Here is a 20,802-nt window from a genome sequence, read left to right on the forward strand (position 1 = left end):
GTATTGGATTCTGATATGCTTGGTTTGATTTTTTCTTTTTCAATCTCCTCAACTTGCTCTTCTACTTTGTCAGTTTTATCATCGGCTACTCTTCCATCTTTCTTTCCAGTGTTCTACACGTAATGTATAACGTCATTAAAAAACTTAATAATGTTGACTTTATCTCAGTAATGTTTCTGATACATTACCTGTAATGTATCAGAATCAGTAATAAGCTGATCAGTATCTACTCTTTGTGGTTCCATTTAGTGTGCTGATACATCCTTCAATTGTGGTGTAAAATTTAATGTTTTCGGTTCCTACAAATGTTAAAAAAATAATTACTTAATAAAAAACTGTGGATATCATACATTATCTTAAAAAACCAATTACTTCATAAAAAATCTACAGATATCATACATCATCTGCTACAATGTTATGTTGTGATACATCATCCACCTTTTGTATCTTGACGGATGATTCATCTTCCTGGAAACATAATAACATTTACTTATGATATATATGTACTAAATGTCTAGATATATATATATTTAAAGAGGTTGAGCTTATACAAAATATATATATAAAATCAAATTGTTCATCAATTTATTTCTGATACATTACCTTTAATGTATCAGAATAAACTTGCTGATCAAATAATTCAGGAACATCTGCTGAAATGCTTTGTTCCGATATATTGTCCACCTGATTTATCATGGTGGATGGTTCAGGTCCCTGAAAACATAATAACATTTACATTTGATACATGACAATGAAAAGTATCCAAAAGTTTAAAACCATAAATATCAAATATTACATGATGTATGTACCTTAATATCTTCCTGGACATTAGATTTGTCATTTTTTTGGGGTGGGTCAGATTTATTTGCAAAATTGTGCACCTCCAATCCAGTAGGTGCTTATTGTTGTTCAACTACATGGAATATTTGATCAAAATCATCTGTTTTAACTTGAGATGATGTGCCAGTCATTCGGTTCGCCATACTGTCGATGGCTTTCAAAAGATCAATGTGATTTGAATCAATTTTATTCTCCAAACGCTTGAACTTCCGGTCAACCTTGATACATGTATATGAAAAATCAGAATGTATCACCTAATTAAAAGTATATTGTATGTGATACATCTTAAAGTAAAAACTTACGTATCTCTTTAGAGACTTCTTTATGGACTTCTTCAATGCTTTGAATTGCATATGAATAATTTGATCCAAATGACCGGAAGATTCACCTCCTACAGCTGACTTCGCCCCTGGTACATTGTCAAGAGAAACAGGCTTTTCTGATTCATTTGGTGGTATGAAATCCTTGTGCATGTTGACTGTTTCTACTTGAATTGGCTTTTTAGCAGGGGAAGTCTTCATTCTCTTTGAAGGAGGTGGAGAAGATGTATCAGCGACATGACTGAATCTCTTTAATAATTCTGTGGGTGGTGTTGTTGAAAAGTCCTCAAATCTAGAGACTTCATGAGGTTTTCTGAAATTGATCTTGGCAGCCGATGTTGAAGCTTCAGGTTTCTGTTGGCTACCATGAATGACAATAGATTCCATTTCATGTTGAGATTGGACAATGTTGGAGCATGGATACTGCAAAAAATATTGATTGATTGTCAGAAAACAATTGAATAATTGATACATGTTAATGCTGATACATAAACATGATGTATCAGAAACATTAATCCTTCATACATGCTAAACTGATAGAAAAACAACATTATCTGATACATACATGCAGATGTATCATGAGATGTAATTCTTGATACATTATAATTTGATACATAAGATAGAGTTTTCATGAGCTGTAAATACTGATAAATGAGTTTCTGATACATACAATTATATGTATCAGAAAGGTTATATAAAGTATATGTATCAGATACATTATATCTTGATACATTTATATTCTAATACATAAATATATGAGTTGATACATCTACTTTATGAATCAAATTATACTATATCAAGGTCATGAATATATAATGTATCTTAGATTTTATGTATAATGAATTAGTGCATAATCGAATAATATTCAAAGCATGTACCTCACTAAAGATGGTAGACATGAAGGTCTCAAATTTTGGCTTCACGGCGACAACACGCCAGTTAAGAATTCTGGGAATTTTATTACCCACTCTTACAACAATTTCAGAGGGAACTTGAGATGCACATTCATATATCCAAACATTCAGAGCGTATGACATGCCGCCTAGATGATACATTTGTTTGGCATTTGAAAACTCCTGACGCATTCCTTTTATCAATTTTGAAAATGCTATTTTCCCCATGGATATTGCTCATACCTACCATCTTCTACCATCTTAAAATCATCAACTGATATAGGTGCATCACCTAGTTGAGAAAAAACAAAAGTGTGGATGAAATAGAGAATGGCCATCTGAACAGCGTCTTCATTTGTTTTCCATCCTCCAACTAGAAAACGCTCAACGAAACGAGCTTTGTTGACCCCATTTTTGGAACCAGAAAAATATAAAGACAATAATCTACTTGTTTGGTCATCAAAATACCGAAAGTCATTCATATTACCGGTACATCGCAAACCAGTAATGATAGCAAAATCATTTATTATAAATCGTAGTATATTACCCTGCACATGACGAATGTGCAATTCTTATTTGTTTTTTTGGTCTACCTCAAGAAGTAAGAGGCATTTGATGATTTGTCCTTGAAAATTGCAGTTTGGCATATCTAAGTATTGACCAAATATGGATTGCCTAAATAACTTTATACCTTCTTCACCTATTGATGATTCAAAATCATCAAGAAAATTAGCCCTATATGCCATTCCGAATCTCAATGGTTGGGACGGGATCTTCTTGATGACGTATTTCATTCTCTGCATTGACATGAAAATGGTTAAATACAACTTGAACTTTATACATAAATACGATGTATCATATGCATTAAAATATTTGATGCATGAGATGAGATTTTGATACATACAGAAGATGTATCAGAAATAATTATATATTATATTCTGATACATAAATGTAGAAGTATCAGAATTATTAAAACTTGAAAAATCAAAAAATGACACTTACACATGATGTATCAGAAATAGTAAATCTCCAAAAAATTACATTTTGAAAAAAACATTATGTATCTGATACATAAATATATATGTATCAGAATCATTAAAACTTGAAATAACAAATACTGAGACTTAAAGATGATGTATCAGAAATAGTAATTCTCAAAAGATTGCATATGAAACAGACATTATATTGAAACTTGAAACAACATAAACATGATGTATCAGAAATAGAAAATCTCCAAAAAATTACATTTGAAAAAGACATTATGTATCTGATACATAAATGTATATGTATCAGAGTCATTAAAAATTAAAACAACAGAAACTGACACTTAAACATGATGTATCAGAAATAGAAATCTCCAAAAAAATACATTTGAAAAAGACATTATGTATCTGATACATAAATGTATATGTATCAGAATCATTAAAAATTAAAACAACAGAAACTGACACTTAAACATGATGTATCAGAAATAGAAAATCTCCAAAAAAAAATTCCTTTTAAAAAGACATTATGTATCTGATACATAAATGGTATGTATCAGAATCATTAAAACCTTCACAAAATTTTCATTCTAAAACAAAAAACTTAATTGAACACATACCTTTGGGAGATTAGGGCGTGTTGTAACCCCTTCAATCTTGTTGTCTATTTCTTTGGGTACATGATTAACTGTAGCTTTCGACTTTAATTTCTCACGTAGCTTATTCATCACTGTTGGATCGTTACGATGTTTGGATCTAACTTCGTCGTAACCTTTCCAAGACGAATCAGAACCAGGAGAAACAAGAATTTGTTGATTTTTAGTGGACTGTTTGAGACCATGAACGGATTTCATATGTATCATTGAAGGTATGAGAAACAAAAATAGAAAGATTTACAGAAGAAAGCAAATGATAAAAATTTAGAAGATTTTTCAAAGATTTTCAGAGGAAATCAAAATATACAAATTTTAGGAGAAATCAGATTGAATGATGATGAAGTAAAATTCCATATAAGGAAAGATTGATACAGTACCTTATTTGGAACCTTGAAATTGATTAACAGTTGAAGAGTAACAAATTAACTAGAGCAAATTAGGGCAAGAATGAAGGAAGAGGCGGATGTATCAGTGAGGTATAGAGAGAGAAAGGAAAAAGAGGGAATTTGGAAATTTTTTGGTGTATATGAGAATAAAAGTAAATATATTAGGGGAATATGTGTAAAAGGGTAATTTACCCTAAAATTTTACTATTGTTATGAAATACAGAGAAGTGGATGCTTAGTAATGGGCCTATATAATGGTAAAACTAGGTTATGTAATTCTTTCTTTTTTTCATGAAAGTTTGGCCGTAAATAGATATATATTCTTTGTGGAATGAGATACACACAGGGAACAATTCTCTCAATTCTCTCTACTTTTTGTTTTTCTTTTTTATTTTTTGCTTACTTATCTTATAATCTTATTATTTCTATAATACATTATCAACACGAAGTTTTAATTTTCTCCAAATAAATTAACTTCTATATTAGGTATATTTATTAAAGAAATTTAATTTTAGTTGTCTTTGTTATTTCTAAATTAATTTCTATCTCAGTTTTTATCATGTCAAATTTATCAAATCTTGAGTTTGTGGCACTTGACATTATAGGAAAAAATTATTTGTCATGGATCCTTGATGCTGAAATTCACCTTGACGCTAAAGGTCTTGGTGATATTATTAAACAAGAAAATAAAGCATCAAGGCAAGATAAGGCAAATGCCATAATTTTTCTCCGTCATCATATTCATGAAGGATTAAAAACTGAATATTTAACTGTGAAAGACCTTCTTGAATTATAAACTAATTTGAAGAATCGATATCACCACCTAAAACTTACGGTGTTACCAAAAGCTCGATATGACTGAATACACCTTCGATTTTAAGATTTTAAGATTTTAAAACTGTGACAGAGTATAATTCTGCTATTCACAAGGTAAGTCCCATGTTAAAATTATGTTATTCACAAGGTAAGTTCCATTTTCATGCTTTAAATGTGTTGCTACAACAACAATATCATGAAAAACAGTTTAAGAAATATTCTGAATTAATTACATGCTTACTTGTGGCTGAGCAAAATAATATTTTGCTGATGAAAAATCATGAAGCCCTCCCACTGGGTCTGCTCTATTTCCTAAAGCGAATGTTGTGGCAGTACATAATCAGTCTGAATCAAGACAAAATATTTATCGTGGATGTGGTAGAGGACGAAACAATTATCGTCATCATGATGGAAATAAACATGAGAACAATAAAGTTCCTCAAAATAATTCTTCTAGAGGTAAATTCAATATTTGTCACTTGTGTGGTATGAAGGGTGGGCACGTGAATGTCGTACGCCCAATCATTTTGTGAAACTTTATCAAGCCTCTCTAAAAAAGAGATAATAATGTGGAGGCGCACTTGAATTTTCGCAATGATGATAGCAGGCAGGAACAACACAATAATATAATCATTCAAACACTTTATGCTATTGTACAAGATTCTAGAAGAAAAATTGTGATGTCCCTGGATAATCACATAGATGGTGACAAAAATCAAAATAGTGTCACGCCTCGGGAGGGTACCCTAGACGTAACCAGCACCCGAAGGCCATCTCTGACCTCAGAGAGAATCACTTGGTACAGTCACTCATTCATTCAAGCACATTCTATTAGCAGAAAACTCAATTTAAGAAATACTTCTCATATCATAAGGGCCGAAGGCCAAACATTTACAATCATGACGATAATCAAAATAGGACTCCTCAAGATGACCGTTCGACCTCCTCACATCTCAGTCTATGAAGCCTCTATTCAAGCCTAAAAGTTGCCAATGACAAGTCCATGGCTACCGACAATCTAAATAAAGAAAGGACAATCAAAACTGTACAAGAAGGCCCAATATCCTCCGAAAACTAGGAGGACTCACCGACTGGCTGGGAATGTAAGTGGATCTTCAATGGAGCGCCAGTTGATGATCTCTAGTACCTGTCTCTGCATCATAAAACGATGCAGGCCAAATGGAGTCAGTACATGGAATGTACGAGTATGTAAAATGGCCGAATACAACGAACATCAAGAAAGAATCAATCAACTCGGGATCTCAACTCGAAAAGGATGACAATCCAATCAAATGTCCTAAGTCTAAACAAGGATATGATTTAGACGGGACCAATCATATACAAATTAACTCAATCCGACTCAAAGTACTATCAACACCTATTTGGGAGTTTCTCTTAACCGACAACTATCACTTATGAGCCAGTGAAAGTACAACAAACCGACGTTGTTGCCGCGTCCGCTCATACCTTGCCAGGGCATGAACGAGTCAACAAATCATGGATCCAATCCAACCAGGTCCTATAATGTCAGGACAACTCTCTCGGGGAAGCATCCGACTTTAACGGTTCCATCCCTCCTACGTTTGGCGACGCAGTTATTGGGGTCGAGTATGGACTATACTCTTGCCCAATTCGGTGCTCGATACTTCTCCCAAGACTCAATGCTCATAAAACTCCATCCAATCAATTCAATCAAATCACATCGATAAGTCTCATTACGACCTTGTCAACTCATCAACTCTATCACAATCAAATCTCAATCTCAATGCTCAATCTCAATCATATCTTCAAGGAAGAGTTAAAAATGCATATGTATACATCATCTAGATTTAAAATCAATCATTACCTCTATCCATTTGAGAAAATCTTTATGACTCATCATATCTTCAAGATTTCAAATTGACATTCTTATAATAGGCAATATTTTTTTAGAAAATAGTATACTTTATAGAATCTATATAAATAACAAGACCAACAAAACATATTTAACAACTCATTTCCTCATCATCTCATACTTACATAAGGGCTCGTTTTAGGAACCTCTTAGCTCAACAACATTAACACATAAATACTAAATAAGATGGGAACAATACTCATTCAAACATGTACCATACCAAGAAACTCCATTTTCATGGATATCTAACCTCAAAACAAGAATAGGGCACATGGATGGACTCAACCCATGTTTTGGTTAGCCTTACATACCTTAGTGAAGACTTTGAAGAAACTTTGGTGTTGGGTCTTCAATGGAAGCTTGAGGTCTTGAAGCTTTTAGACTCCTTTTTGGTTGGAAATGGAGAAGAAGAGAAGAGAGAAGGGAGAGCTCTTAGGGCTTTTTAGAGAGAGAGTGGGGGCTGCCAAATCAGTTCCCAAAAGACCAAGGGCTACATATATATAATTGGGTAAGTTCCCAAATTGCCCCTCCTCAAAATGTTCTGAAAATAGGCTAAAACGCCTTTGGCGTGATAGTGGCGCGTCGCGCCCTTACAGCACCAAGGCCAATCATGCCTAAAACCTGCACAACTTTTAGTGGCGCGTCGCGCCAGGGACCAAACTACTGAGGCATGTTCCAGACGCGATAGTGGCGCGCCGCGCCCTTACAGCGCCAAGCCTATTATCCCAAATTCTGGGAATTTAGCCTGAAAAACCCTGCACACTTTTAGTGGCGCGTCGCTCCAGGGACCAAACTACTGAGGCATGTTCCTGGCGCGATAGTGGCGCGCCGCGCCCTTACAGCGCCAAGCCTATTGTCCCAAATTCTGGGAATTTGGCCTGAAAAACCCTGCACACTTTTAGTGGCGCATTGCGCCAGGGACCAAACTACTGAGGCATGTTCCTGACGCGATAGTGGTGCGTCGCGCCCTTACAGCGCCAAGCCCATTTCCCCAGCAGTTGTAGCCCAGGCCAAAGATTAGGATTCCTGCCGTGCTAGTTCGTCTTCGGATCGTCATATCTTTTGACTCCGAACTCTAAAATCTACGTTCTTGGTAGCGTTGGAAAGAAGACTCGACGACCTTTAATTTGATAGGTCGTGGGCCACCCAGATTGACGTCTTTCAATCAATAGGGTCATTGAAAGTCGACCCTTACGTGAACTCGTCCTAAACTTAGCCACGACGGAACTTTTGGACTTAGCTCGGTCCTAGGGGTCCTCAATGACCCCACATCACCTCCAACGCTCTTAAAATCCTCAGGGACTCATCTTAACTCAAGCACGTACTTCGAAATAAATACGATGGGCCCCACACGTATACAAAGAAGGCCCGAATCTTAGGAAAATTTTTGAGGGGTGTTACATTATCTCCCCCTTAGGATCATTCGTCCTCGAATGACGAGCAACCAAGAATGGACTCGGGGTACAATTCACAATCAAAACTCAGTCATTCAATCAATCAAATTCTCAATCAAATATCAATCAAAACTTAAAAAGGTACAAATGAATTCGAGTCAAGGAAATGGTCATTACCTTCAATATTCTCTTCGGTAGGCATGAATAGATGTGGATATTTAGATTTCATGGCTTCCTCCGCTTCCCATATGGCTTCCTCAACAAGTTGATTCCTCCACAGAACTTTGATTGAGGCGACTTCTTTGTTCCTCAATTTGCGGATTTGGCGATCAAGGATTTGGATTGGGACCTCTTCATAAGATAAGCTATCCTTAATTCCAACGATTTCAATAGAGACTACCAATGAGGGATCGCCCAAGCACTTTTTCAACATTGAAACGTGGAACACCGGATGAATGGAAGCTAGCACTGAGGGTAGGTCCAACTCATAAGCAACACTCCCGATCCGCCTCAAAATTTTGTACGGGCCAATATATCGAGGACTAAGTTTCCCCTTCTTTCCAAACCTCATGACACCCTTCATGGGTGACACTTTCAAATACACCCAATCATCCACCTCAAACTCTAAGTCTCTCCTCCTTACATCGGTGTAAGATTTTTGGTGACTTTGGGCTGTCTTTAGCCTCTCTCGGATAGCTCGTACCTTCTCCATGGCTTGATGAACGAGGTCCGGCCCAATCAACTCGGCTTCACCAATTTTAAACCACCCAATGGGCGATCTACACCTCCTCCCATACAAGGCTTCATAGAGAGCCATTTGAATGCTTGCATGGTAGCTATTGTTATATGCAAACTCTATGAGAGGCAAGTGATCATCCCAATTTCCCTTGAAGTCAAGCACACATGCCCTCAACATATCTTTCAACGTCTGAATAGTGCGCTCTGCTTGGCCATCTGTCTAGGGATGGAAGGCTGTACTCAAGTTCACCCTCGAACCTAATCTCTTCTGAAAGGATTTCCAAAATTGGGAAGTGAATTGAGCTCCTCTGTCTGAGATAATAGACAAAGGGACCCCATGCAATCTGACGATCTCCTGTATATACAATTTTGCATAATCTTCTGCGGTGTCGGTAGTCTTAACCGCCAAGAAGTGAGCTGATTTCGTCATTCTATCCACAATCACCCAAATGGAATCATGCTGCTTTCGGGACTTCGGCAAACCTGTAATAAAGTCCATGTTGATCATCTCCCACTTCCATTCCAGAATTTCTATGTTTTGGGCTAGACCACATGGTCTTTGATGCTCAACCTTCACTTGTTGACAATTCGGGCATTTGGAAACGAATTCCGCAATATCCCTCTTCATCCCACTCCACCAATAGATCTCCCTCAAGTCATGGTACATTTTTGTGGAACCCGGATGAATAGAGTATCTAGAACTATGCACTTCGGCCATAATCCTCTCTCGAACATCATTGACATCCGGCACACACAATCTATTTTGGTACCGCAATACACCATCTCCCCCTTGGGTAAAAACCATTACCTCTTGTTTGTGAATGACTCCCTTTAATTGGAGAAGGACGGGATCTTGGTTTTGCTTCTCTTTCACCTCTACCACAAGTGAGGATGTAGACCCATCCTGAACGGTAACTCCGCCTTTATTATTCTCTTCCAGATGAACTCCCAATCGGGCTAATCTGTGTACCTCCTTTGCCAATTCCCTCCTTCCTTCCTCCACGTGGCTAGTACTACCTGCTAAGAGCATCAGCAACAACATTAGCTTTACATGGATGGTAGAGGATGCTCATATCATAGTCCTTGAGTAGCTCAAGCCATCTCCTTTGCCTCAGGTTGAGTTCCTTCTGGCTAAAGACGTATTGCAAGCTCTTGTGATCGGTGAATACATCGATATGCACTCCATACAGGTAGTGGCGCCAGATTTTAAGTGCAAACACCACAACTGCCAGCTCAAGGTCATGAGTTAGGTAATTCCTCTCATGAAGCTTAAGCTGTCTTGAAGCATAGGCTATCACCTTCCCCCTTTGCATCAACACACAACCCAAACTAATTCTGGAGGCATCACAATAAATCACAAAACCTTCTGTTCCATCGGGCAAGGTTAGAACAGGAGCAGTGGTTAGCTTGATCTTCAATTTCTGGAAACTCTCCTCACAAGCATCAGACCATTGGAACTTAGCCTTCTTTTGGGTCAGTTTAGTCAATGGTGATGATATGGATGAGAATCCCTCTACAAACCTTCGATAGTACCCGACTAAACCCAAGAAGCTCCTTATCTCTGTTGGGACGTGGGTCTAGGCCAATTCTTCACAGCTTCAATTTTCTGAGCATCAACCTGAATATCATCTCCAGATACAATATGGCCTAAGAAGGCCACTGATGCAAGCCAAAATTCACATTTAGAGAACTTTGCATACAATACCTGGTCCCTCAAAGTTTGTAGAACGACTCTAAGATGATAGGCGTGCTCCTCTTCATTCTTGGAGTAAACCAGAATATCATCTATGAATACAATCACAAACATATCAAGGTACGGTTTGAATACTCAGTTCATGAGATCCATAAAAGCGGCGGGAGCATTAGTCAACTCAAAAGACATGACCAAAAATTCAAAGTGGCCATAACGAGTCCGGAAAGCAGTCTTCGGAACATCGCATTCTCTCACCTTCAACTGGTGGTAGCCGGATCTCAAGTTTATCTTTGAGAAACAAGTGGCACCTTGAAGTTGATCGAATAAGTCATCTATTTTGGGGAGAGGGTACTTGTTCTTTACGGTGACCTTATTCAACTGTCTGTTGTCGATACACATCTTAAGGGACCCATCCTTCTTCCGCACAAATAGGACCGGAGCACCCCATGACGAGATACTCGGCCTAATGAATCCCTTATCTAACAAGTCCTTCAGTTGCTTCTTCAACTCCTTCAACTCGGCCGGAGCCATTCTATATGGGGGAATTGAGATAGGCTGGGTATCAGGAAGAACATCAATCTCGAAGTCGATCTCTCTATCAGGAGGGACTCCAGGCAGATCTTCAGGAAAGACATCCGAAAACTTGTTGACAATCGGAACCGACTCAAGGGATGGAGACTCAATGCGGTCATCTTTCACTCGGACAAGGTCATAGATACACCCTTTTGAGATTTGCTTCTTGACCCTAAGGTATGAAATAAACTTACCCTTAGGCGCAATAGGACTACCCCTCCATTCTATGACAGCCTCATTCGGGAATCTGAATGTGACAATTTGAGTTCTACAATCAATAGAGGCATAACAGATATAAAGCCAGTCCATGCCAAGGATCACGTCGAAATCAACCATGTCTAACTCAACCAAGTCAGCCAAGGTGTCCCTGTGATGAATTGACACAGTGCAATCTCTATAGACTTTTTCAGCTAAGACAGAATCACCGATAGAAGTGGCCACACAAAAGGGCTCAAAAAGACGTTCAGGGATTTTATTGAATTTACTAGCCACATAAGGAGTCACAAAGGATAGGGTGGCACCCGGATCCATCAATATATAACAGTCAAAAGAAGAGACTCGAATCATACCCGTCACGACGTTTGGAGAGTTCTCCTGATCTTGGCGACTACCCATGGCATATAGGCAGTTTGTACTTCCACTCGTACCCGGAGTAGTGCCCCTCTGATTACCTCTAGCTGGTGGTGCGGTGGCAGAGGACCGGGCTCTGTTCCCCCATGCTGGGCACTCTTTTTGAAAATGGTCTATTTGGCCGCATTTATAACAACCCATCTTTCCCATTCTGCACTCTCCCAAGTGAAGCTTACCACACTTGACACATGGTGGTTTCCCCTACGCACCCTAACTCATGCTAGCTTGGGGTTGAGAACCCTGTGGCCTGAAATTCTGGCGACTTTGTCCCTGCCGATCATACCAGTTCTGCGGCATCGGTGCACTGGCGGTAGATGAGGCATAGGTGGAAGGCCTCTTCTGGAAGAAGGACCTGTTGCCATTGCTTTGCCTCTGCTCGTTCTCCTGCCCAGATGACCTTGCCTTTTTGTTCAGGTGCTCTTCTCTGTCTTTTCTCTTCTCCTCCTCTACCTGTTGAGCATACACCATTAATCTGGAAAGATCCATATCCGAGATCAACAATGCTGCCTTGCATTCCTTCTTCACATGCCTCCCTAATCCGGAGACGAACTTCCTCATCTTTGACCTCACATCGGGAATCATTTCTGGAGCATACCTGGACAGCTGGATGAACTTTAGGCCATACTCTTTAACCGACATACCTTCCTGTTTTAGGTTTACAAATTCCTCCACTTTCGCTTCCCTCAATTCTCGGGGAAAGAAGTGGTCAAGGAAGGCTCCCTCAAACTCATCCCATCTAGCAGGCTCAGCATCTTCACCCCTTCCCTGTTCCCATTGGCTATACCAAATGTTTGCCACATCTTTGAGTTGATAAGACACCAACTCGACCCCCTCAATTTTCGTAGCATGCATAGCTTTCAGTATCTTCCACATTTCATCAATAAAGTTCTGGGGATCTTCATCAACCTTAGAACTCATAAATGCCGGTGGGTTCATCCTCAGAAAGTCTCTAATTCTAATGGCGGCAGATGGCTCCTGGGAACTAGAGCTGAGAGTCGGCGAACTCTGATTACCGCTTCGGGCAGCCATTAGTTGAGTGAGCATTGCAATTGCCCCTCAAAATTCAGCCTCTGACGTGGGTGCAGGTGGAGTAGATGGCACTTGAGGTGCCTCCGCATATCTCGCGGGTCGGCCTCTAGCCCTTGCTGGGCGTGCCTCTGATTGTGGCATCCCTGCATTATCAACATTCCTCTGGCTAGCGGTACGTTTAGGAGGCATTATCTGTAACGTATAAACGCACGAATTAGAAAGGAAGTTTCATGGAGTTTAACTCCATCGCACGAATTCAGAGTATGAAAGAAGTGAAACAATTCCTAATATCCTGTAGCCTCCTGATTATAAGTGTGGTGCACAACACACCCATAAGCAAGACTCTACTAGATACGGCTTCATAGACTCCCTAGGACACTTGAACTCTGTACTTTGATACCATGTTTGTCATGCCCCGGGAGGGTACCCTAGACGTAACTGGCACCCGAAGGCCATCTCTGACCTCCGAGCGAACCACTTGGTACAGTCACTCATTCATTCAAGCACATTCTATTAGTAGAAAACTCAATTTAAGAAATACTTCTCATATCATAAGGGCCAAAGGCCAAACATTTACAATCATGACGATAATCAAAATAGGACTCCTCAAGATGACCGCTCGACCTCCTCACATCTCAGTCTATGAAGCCTCTATTCAAGCCTAAAAGGTGCCAATGACAAGTCCATGGCTACCAACAATCTAAATAAAGAAAGGACAATCAAAACTGTACAAGAAGGCCTAATATCCTCCGGGAACTAGGAGGACTCACCGACTGGCTGGGAATGTAAGTGGATCTTCAACGGAGCGCCGGTTGATGATCTCTAGTACCTGTCTCTGCATCATAAAACGATGCAGGCCAAATGGCGTCGGTATATGGAATGTACGAGTATGTAAAATGGCCGAATACAATGAACATCAAGAAAGAATCAATCAATTCGGGATCTCAACTCAAAAAGGATGACAACCCAATCAAATGTCCTAAGTCTAAACAAGGATATGATTTAGACGGGACCAATCATATACAAATCAACTCAATCCGACTCAGAGTACTATCAACACCTATTTAGGAGTTTCTCTTAACCGACAACCATCACTTATGAGCTAGTAAAAGTACAACAAACCGACGTTGTTGCCGCGTCCGCTCATACCTTGACAGGGCATGAACGAGTCAACAAATCATGGATCCAATCCAACCAGGTCCTATAATGTCAGGACAACTCTCTCGGGGAAGCATCCGACTTTAACGGTTCCATCCCTCCTACGTTTGGCGACGCAGTTATTGGGGTCGAGTATGGACTATACTCTTGCCCAATTCGGTGCTCGATACTTCTCCCAAGACTCAATGCTCATAAAACTCCATCCAATCAATTCAATCAAATCACATCGATAAGTCTCATTACGACCTTGTCAACTCATCAACTCTATCACAATCAAATCTCAATCTCAATGCTCAATCTCAATCATATCTTCAAGGAAGAGTTAAAAATGCATATGTATACATCATCTAGATTTAAAATCAATCATTACCTCTATCCATTTGAGAAAATCTTTATGACTCATCATATCTTCAAGATTTCAAATTGACATTCTTATAATAGGCAATATTTTTTTAGAAAATAGTATACTTTATAGAATCTATATAAATAACAAGACCAACAAAACATATTTAGCAACTCATTTCCTCATCATCTCTCATACTTACATAAGGACTCGTTTTAGGAACCTCTTAGCTCAACAACATTAACACATAAATACTAAATAAGATGGGAACAATACTCATTCAAACATGTACCATACCAAGAAACTCCATTTTCTTGATATCTAACCTCAAAACAAGAATAGGGCACATGGGTGGACTCAACCCATGTTTTGGTTAGCCTTACATACCTTAGTGAAGACTTTGAAGAAACTTTGGTGTTGGGTCTTCAATGGAAGCTTGAGGTCTTGAAGCTTTTGGACTCCTTTTTGGTTGGAAATGGAGAAGAAGAGAAGAGAGAAGGGAGAGCTCTTAGGGCTTTTTAGAGAGAGAGTGGGGGCTGCCAAATCAGTTCCCAAAAGACCAAGGGCTACATATATATAATTGGGTAAGTTCCCAAATTGCCCCTTCTCAAAATGTTCTAAAAATACGCTAAAACGCCCTTGGCGCGATAGTGGCGCGTCGCGCCCTTACAGCGCCAAGGCCAATCACGCCTAATACCTGCACAGCTTTTAGTGGCGCGTCGCGCCAGGGACCAAACTACTGAGGCATGTTCCTGACGTGATAGTGGCGCGTCGCGCCTTTACAGCGCCAAGGCCAATCACGCCTAAAACCTGCACAGCTTTTAGTGGCGCGTCGCGCCAGGGACCAAACTACTGAGGCATGTTCCTGACACGATAGTGGCGCGCCGCGCCCTTACAGCGCCAAGCCTATTGTCTCAAATTCTGGAAATTTGGCCTGAAAAACCCTGCACACTTTTAGTGGCACGTCGCGCTAGGGACTAAACTACTGAGGTATGTTCCTGGCGCGATAGTGGCGCGTCGCGCCCTTACAGCGCCAAGCCCATTTCCCCAGCAGTTGTAGCCCAGTCCAAAGATTAGGATCCCTGCCGTGCTAGTTTGTTTTCGGATCGTCATATCTTTTGACTCCGAACTCCAAAATCTACGTTCTTGGTGGCGTTGGAAAGAAGACTCGACGACCTTTAATTTGATAGGTCGTGGGCCACCCAAATTGACGTCTTTCAATCGATAGGGTCATTGAAAGTCGACCCTTACGTGAACTCGTCCTAAACTTAGCCACGATGGATCTTTTGGACTTAGCTCGGTCCTAGGGGTCCTCAATTACCCCACATCACCTCCAACGCTCTTAAACTCCTCAGGGACTCATCTTAACTCAAGCACGTACTTCGAAATAAATATGATGGGCCCCACACATGTACAAAGAAGGCCCGAATCTTAGGAAAAATTTTGAGGGGTGTTACAAACAGCCTTTCAGGACAAATAACATACTTTCTAGCACATTCTCAGGGAAAGAAATTAATTAGCAGACTACTTGGCAAATATTGCAATTGATAAATGAGGGTGTAACTATCAAGATTTCAACAGTTTGGAAGTAGTAGAAAGAAAAATCATTAACAGTGATAAACTAAAATGTCCCTATTTGAGAGTAACTCCAGCAAAGGGATAGAGAGGTTCAAAGTATTTGATGTTTTGTTTTTTAGTTGTTTGTTTATTTCTTTCCTAATCGATTGTGCCATGTAGGGAATGAGCTTTGCTCGAGCTGGTGTAAGGTGGTATTTATACTCATTACTTCATCAATATAATACCAAAATTTAACCCAAAAAAAGGCCTATAAAATTTCCTAGCTTAACTTCTCCAAATTGATTAAATGGAGTTTTTGGCCAAAATCATCCTTATACTATACTCCAAGCTTAGATTATATCCTTAAAATAATTATTCTTAGCAGAAAACATCCTTCAAGTATTTAAAATTTAACAATTTTCATCTTTCTGCTAAAAAATTTCAGAAATGTAACAAATTCTACAAAAATTAAGTCACCCATTTGTATTTATTATTCTAAAATACGCCAAAGATATTATCGTGAACTTTTTGGGCGATTGAATTTAATTAACAGTTTTTTTATTTATTTTTTATGTAATTTAATATTAAAAAATTACCAGTTGAAATATGTTTTTTCTCAACTGAATCTGCTTAAGCAGTGTTTGTAGGAGACTTCCACTTCTAGTAATGGAGAATGAAACTCGAATGCGAGACATAATTAGAATGTTGATCACCTTAATATCAAATTGCAATGAAAAATTATTGATCTAACGACTAACTACAATTTGACTTTAAAAAATGTGAAGATGATTAAACTCCAGCTTCTTTCCGTTGGTAAAAGAGAAGAAGAACAGATCATGTATCCTCACACCTTCCCAACATTTTTTGTTTCAGCATGCAATGGTGTCTATGATTTTTAATATTATTTTTTTCAGGAGCTTTTTATAGTAGGTTATGAATTATGCAGAAAAACTTTTTGTTATTTTGAATTACACATGTTTTTGTAGGATCCATAATTTTTTAACAATATCTAACTAAAGGATGAAAATTGTTAACTCTCAACTACTTGAAGGATGTTTTCTGTCAAAAAATATATTTTAAAGATGTCATTTAAGTTTGGGGTATAGTTTAAGGTTGTTTTTGGAACTTTCAGTTCAAGGGATTCTTTAGTATTACTATCATCTTTCATCGAAACATAAAAAAGATAACAAAAAATCAACTTTCAAATTATTGAGGATCCAAAAAGTACGACAAATAACCATTAAATAAGAATGAGAAGAGTCAAAGCACTCCAAACCTGCATTTCGAAATATTCCAAATCTGAAAAATTTCTTATCAAACAAAGAGAATATGAAAGCTTATATGATTTCACTAGCAAAATGTCAGCAGGTAAAATCGTTTGACACTGCTAAGATTAAAGAGAAGCTTTGTTGGTGTATCATATCCTTCTTCAGCAAAGAACTAAGAAAAGATTACATAAATTCAAGATTAAGTCAGCCCAAAAGATATTCCATCCGCTAAAGTGCATAACACTAAAGTCATGAAGCAATATTTACACCCCGAATTAAAGAAGTCAAAGCTGAGGAGCTCGAGAGAAGAACAAGACTCGAAAACCTTGGTAAAATCAAGATTCTCTGGCTACATATTGTCACCTGGCAGAGACACTTTTACCGAACGAGGGTTAGGCAGATAGGACTTATATCGCCTGTGAAATCGAACAATCTAAACACGAGGGCAGTAATTTCGATCCTGTGTAAATTTTATGAGATAGACAGCACTAACTGCTCAAGCAAGGGGCAATGAGATATTAAACTCTCTAGCAATTCAGAAGAAATTGAGACTCCACATAGTTCCAGGCTAATAAACTTATCAAATCCTTGAAAATCAGATGGATGATGTATCGAGCAATAATGAAGATCCGGATGTCTCAGTTGCGAACATGTGAGAAGTGAAGTCGGCAATTTGTATAGCTTTCTAATGGGAAGGTGCAGAGTGAGATGTTGAATGTAATTCCTCGAGGGGAAACATATAAACTTATCAATCTCAGAAAGCTTTCTAGATGAACAGCATCAAGGGTAAACTTAGTAATGGGTCCTCCATGATGGTCAAAAACTGGTAGATGTTCTTCCTAAATTTAACTGTAGGGTTTAGTAAATCCTTTCTTGTTTTCCAAAGAGATTCGTCAAGCGTCTAACTCTGTAAGTCTACAACAGTGATACCTCCATTTCTTTGATAAGACGCTTATCTTCACAACATCTTTACAAGGCAAATGCATCAGAATGACATTGATTACAATATGGGGAAGATTCCTAAGGGTATCAGGCATTAAACTTTGACAATGATTTCTTCCCTTAGGAGGCATCATAAACCACTAGAACTTGTTTAAGATAAACAACAATACAAGGTAAAAAATCTCCATGCTATATGGACAATACTAAAATAATCTCCAAACTATCTGCACGGAACTACGATTCACACTCTCAAATCAATACAAGAACAAAAGGAACACTTATAACAATAATCACCAAGAACCTGTAAAACTATAATAATAAATGAAGCATGGAATCCCCAAACTATCTGGATCAGAAATAAAGGTGCACTGTTATTGAAATCATCAGCTGTCTCCTATTAATATATCTGTCATGCGAATATGCACACAAGTTTTAGTAAGTGGTGTCAATATTTAGAGAAATGAATAAGTGCAACAAATCATCTTTTAACACATCATACAAGAACACACAATTAAAATCATACTCAAGAAACTATCAAGGATTAAAATGACTTAATTGACCATAAACATTAGATAAACCCCAAATATTTCATAGAAAAGGTAGGCTTGTGGCCCTTCCGGACCCTGCGCTTTGTGCATTGGGCTTTCTTTTGTTTCATAGAACTCAACCCACAAAGAAAAATAATGAATGTTTTTTCAACTCATAAAATCTACTCACTAGATGTAATAAAATAAACATAAGCAACAGTTTTTTTGATAGATTTAGAATATCAAATCAGTTGCTTTACTAGTTTATTTTTTTTGCAAAAACTAAAGAACCTATATAGCAAAAGCATAACACTAACCCCAAAAGGAAAAGTAATGATCTTTTTTCTAAATGGTAGTAAATTTCAAATATCTTTTATAAGTTCTTCAACTGTAAGGCACTATTTGTTAGAATTCAAAAGAAAAAGAAGGTTATGAAGACTTGGAATAAGGATGAAAACAAATTAAGGAGAAGCGATGATGGTTGTGATGAAAGTGAATGAAGTAGACAATGTCTTCAGACAACAACAAAGGTCTTCAATTGAAGACACAAAGTCATCATCCATGTCTATTATTCAATTTGGCCCAAAGAAATGGGCTGGAGCAAGTGTTGAACATCTATCAGGATTGGGCCAACGAAATGAACCTTGGAAAAATTAATTGATTGAGTGCTTTTTAAAAATTAATTATCGATTTTAGCGATAATTTTTATTTATTACCATTTATAGCAATATATAGCAATACTATGATAAATCTACAATTGTATTAAAAGTGAATTATGCATACAATATAAATGTATTATAAGTGTTTTAAAATATATATTATGTTTGTGTAGTAAGAAACAAACATAATGTATTATAAATCTATTAAAATATGTGATAAATATATTATCCATCTATAAAAATTGTATTATATATGTTTTATAAATAGTTCTCTGCATTATGTATTAAAATTGTATTATAAGTGTTCACTGAAAAAAAATATTTATTGCTATAAATGGTAAATATTTTCTTAATATTGTATATTTAAGTAAGTATCCCATGAACCTTTACATGCTCAAATTTCCAGAAAATAATTGTGTACATAAATATACATGACAAAGATATACTATCTTTTCTTAGATTTTTCTAGAAATATACATGTATAGATATTTCAATTGTATAGCTAGCCATAGCAGTTTGTTAGAAAGTAGTGTTTAGTACACTTTAGTCCCTGTTGCTAGTATAAAACTTGTACATGATAATTTGACACATATATAGAAAGTTTTCACAAATTAAGTTTCCTTTTTATTTCTCTCACTATTTGGACTCTTCAAGTCTTCAATCTCAATCTAGGGCAAGCAATTTGGCATTCAACTCTTGAGAGGGAGAGGAATTGGGGAAGTGCATTACATATTCGTAGACAACGTGGTTTTATTCTTGGCCAACAAAGAGTTATCAGTAATTGTTGGGCATTGGAAAAGATCAAGCTTCTCTAACAGATGACACCTCAGATAAGCATTCATCACCAACAAAAGACACATTCCCCATGGAAAGATCTCTGAGATTATGACAACCTCGAGCGATAGCCTTGAGACCAGCATCAGTCCCACCACGATAAAGGTTGTTTCCCGAATAGCTAGCTTGCTAAACCTCCATGATTTTCAGTTACAATGGCAATAGCACCAAATCTGACATCTGTGGCTTTCCTACCAACAAGGGACCTGGCAAGATATGCATTAGATTCTGCAATCTCATCCTTGCGAATGCTGCTTAAAAATGTAAGCTAGCGCTTGGAAACACAAGCATATGCACTTGTCTCTTGGCCACTGGGAAGACGTTTGAATAACTCAAAGAGGCATTTATCAGGAAGGATGTCAATGAGAGGATGATTCCTCTGCTCAAAATTTTCAAAAGTAGAAGTGGCACAAATCCTCTTCCAAGAAGTAAAATATACATTCCCATTTTGCCCACGTGATAAAAGCACAAATGATTGTTTTGGACTTGGAAATGAAGCTTGGAAGAAAGCACCATTTTCTGAAAACCAGAAGATTAAAAACATCATGTTTTTTTATCACCATCCAATATAAACTATCATTTGAAAGATATTTTCCCTCAACAAATATAGTCACATATGTTCTTCCTATACTAAACATTATATATCATAGGGCTATATAAGTGATGCAA

General features: G+C 37.8%; 1 pseudogene; it reads right to left on the reverse strand.

Annotated features, from left to right (window-relative positions):
• Nucleotides 1-17,642: 17,642 nt before the first annotated feature.
• Nucleotides 17,643-18,244, reverse strand: LOC129891856 (F-box/LRR-repeat protein At4g14103-like; annotated as a pseudogene).
• Nucleotides 18,245-20,802: the final 2,558 nt, after the last annotated feature.

This window comes from Solanum dulcamara, chromosome 6 (genome assembly GCF_947179165.1).
Source record: "Solanum dulcamara chromosome 6, daSolDulc1.2, whole genome shotgun sequence".
In the NCBI taxonomy this organism is placed as follows: domain Eukaryota; kingdom Viridiplantae; phylum Streptophyta; class Magnoliopsida; order Solanales; family Solanaceae; genus Solanum; species Solanum dulcamara.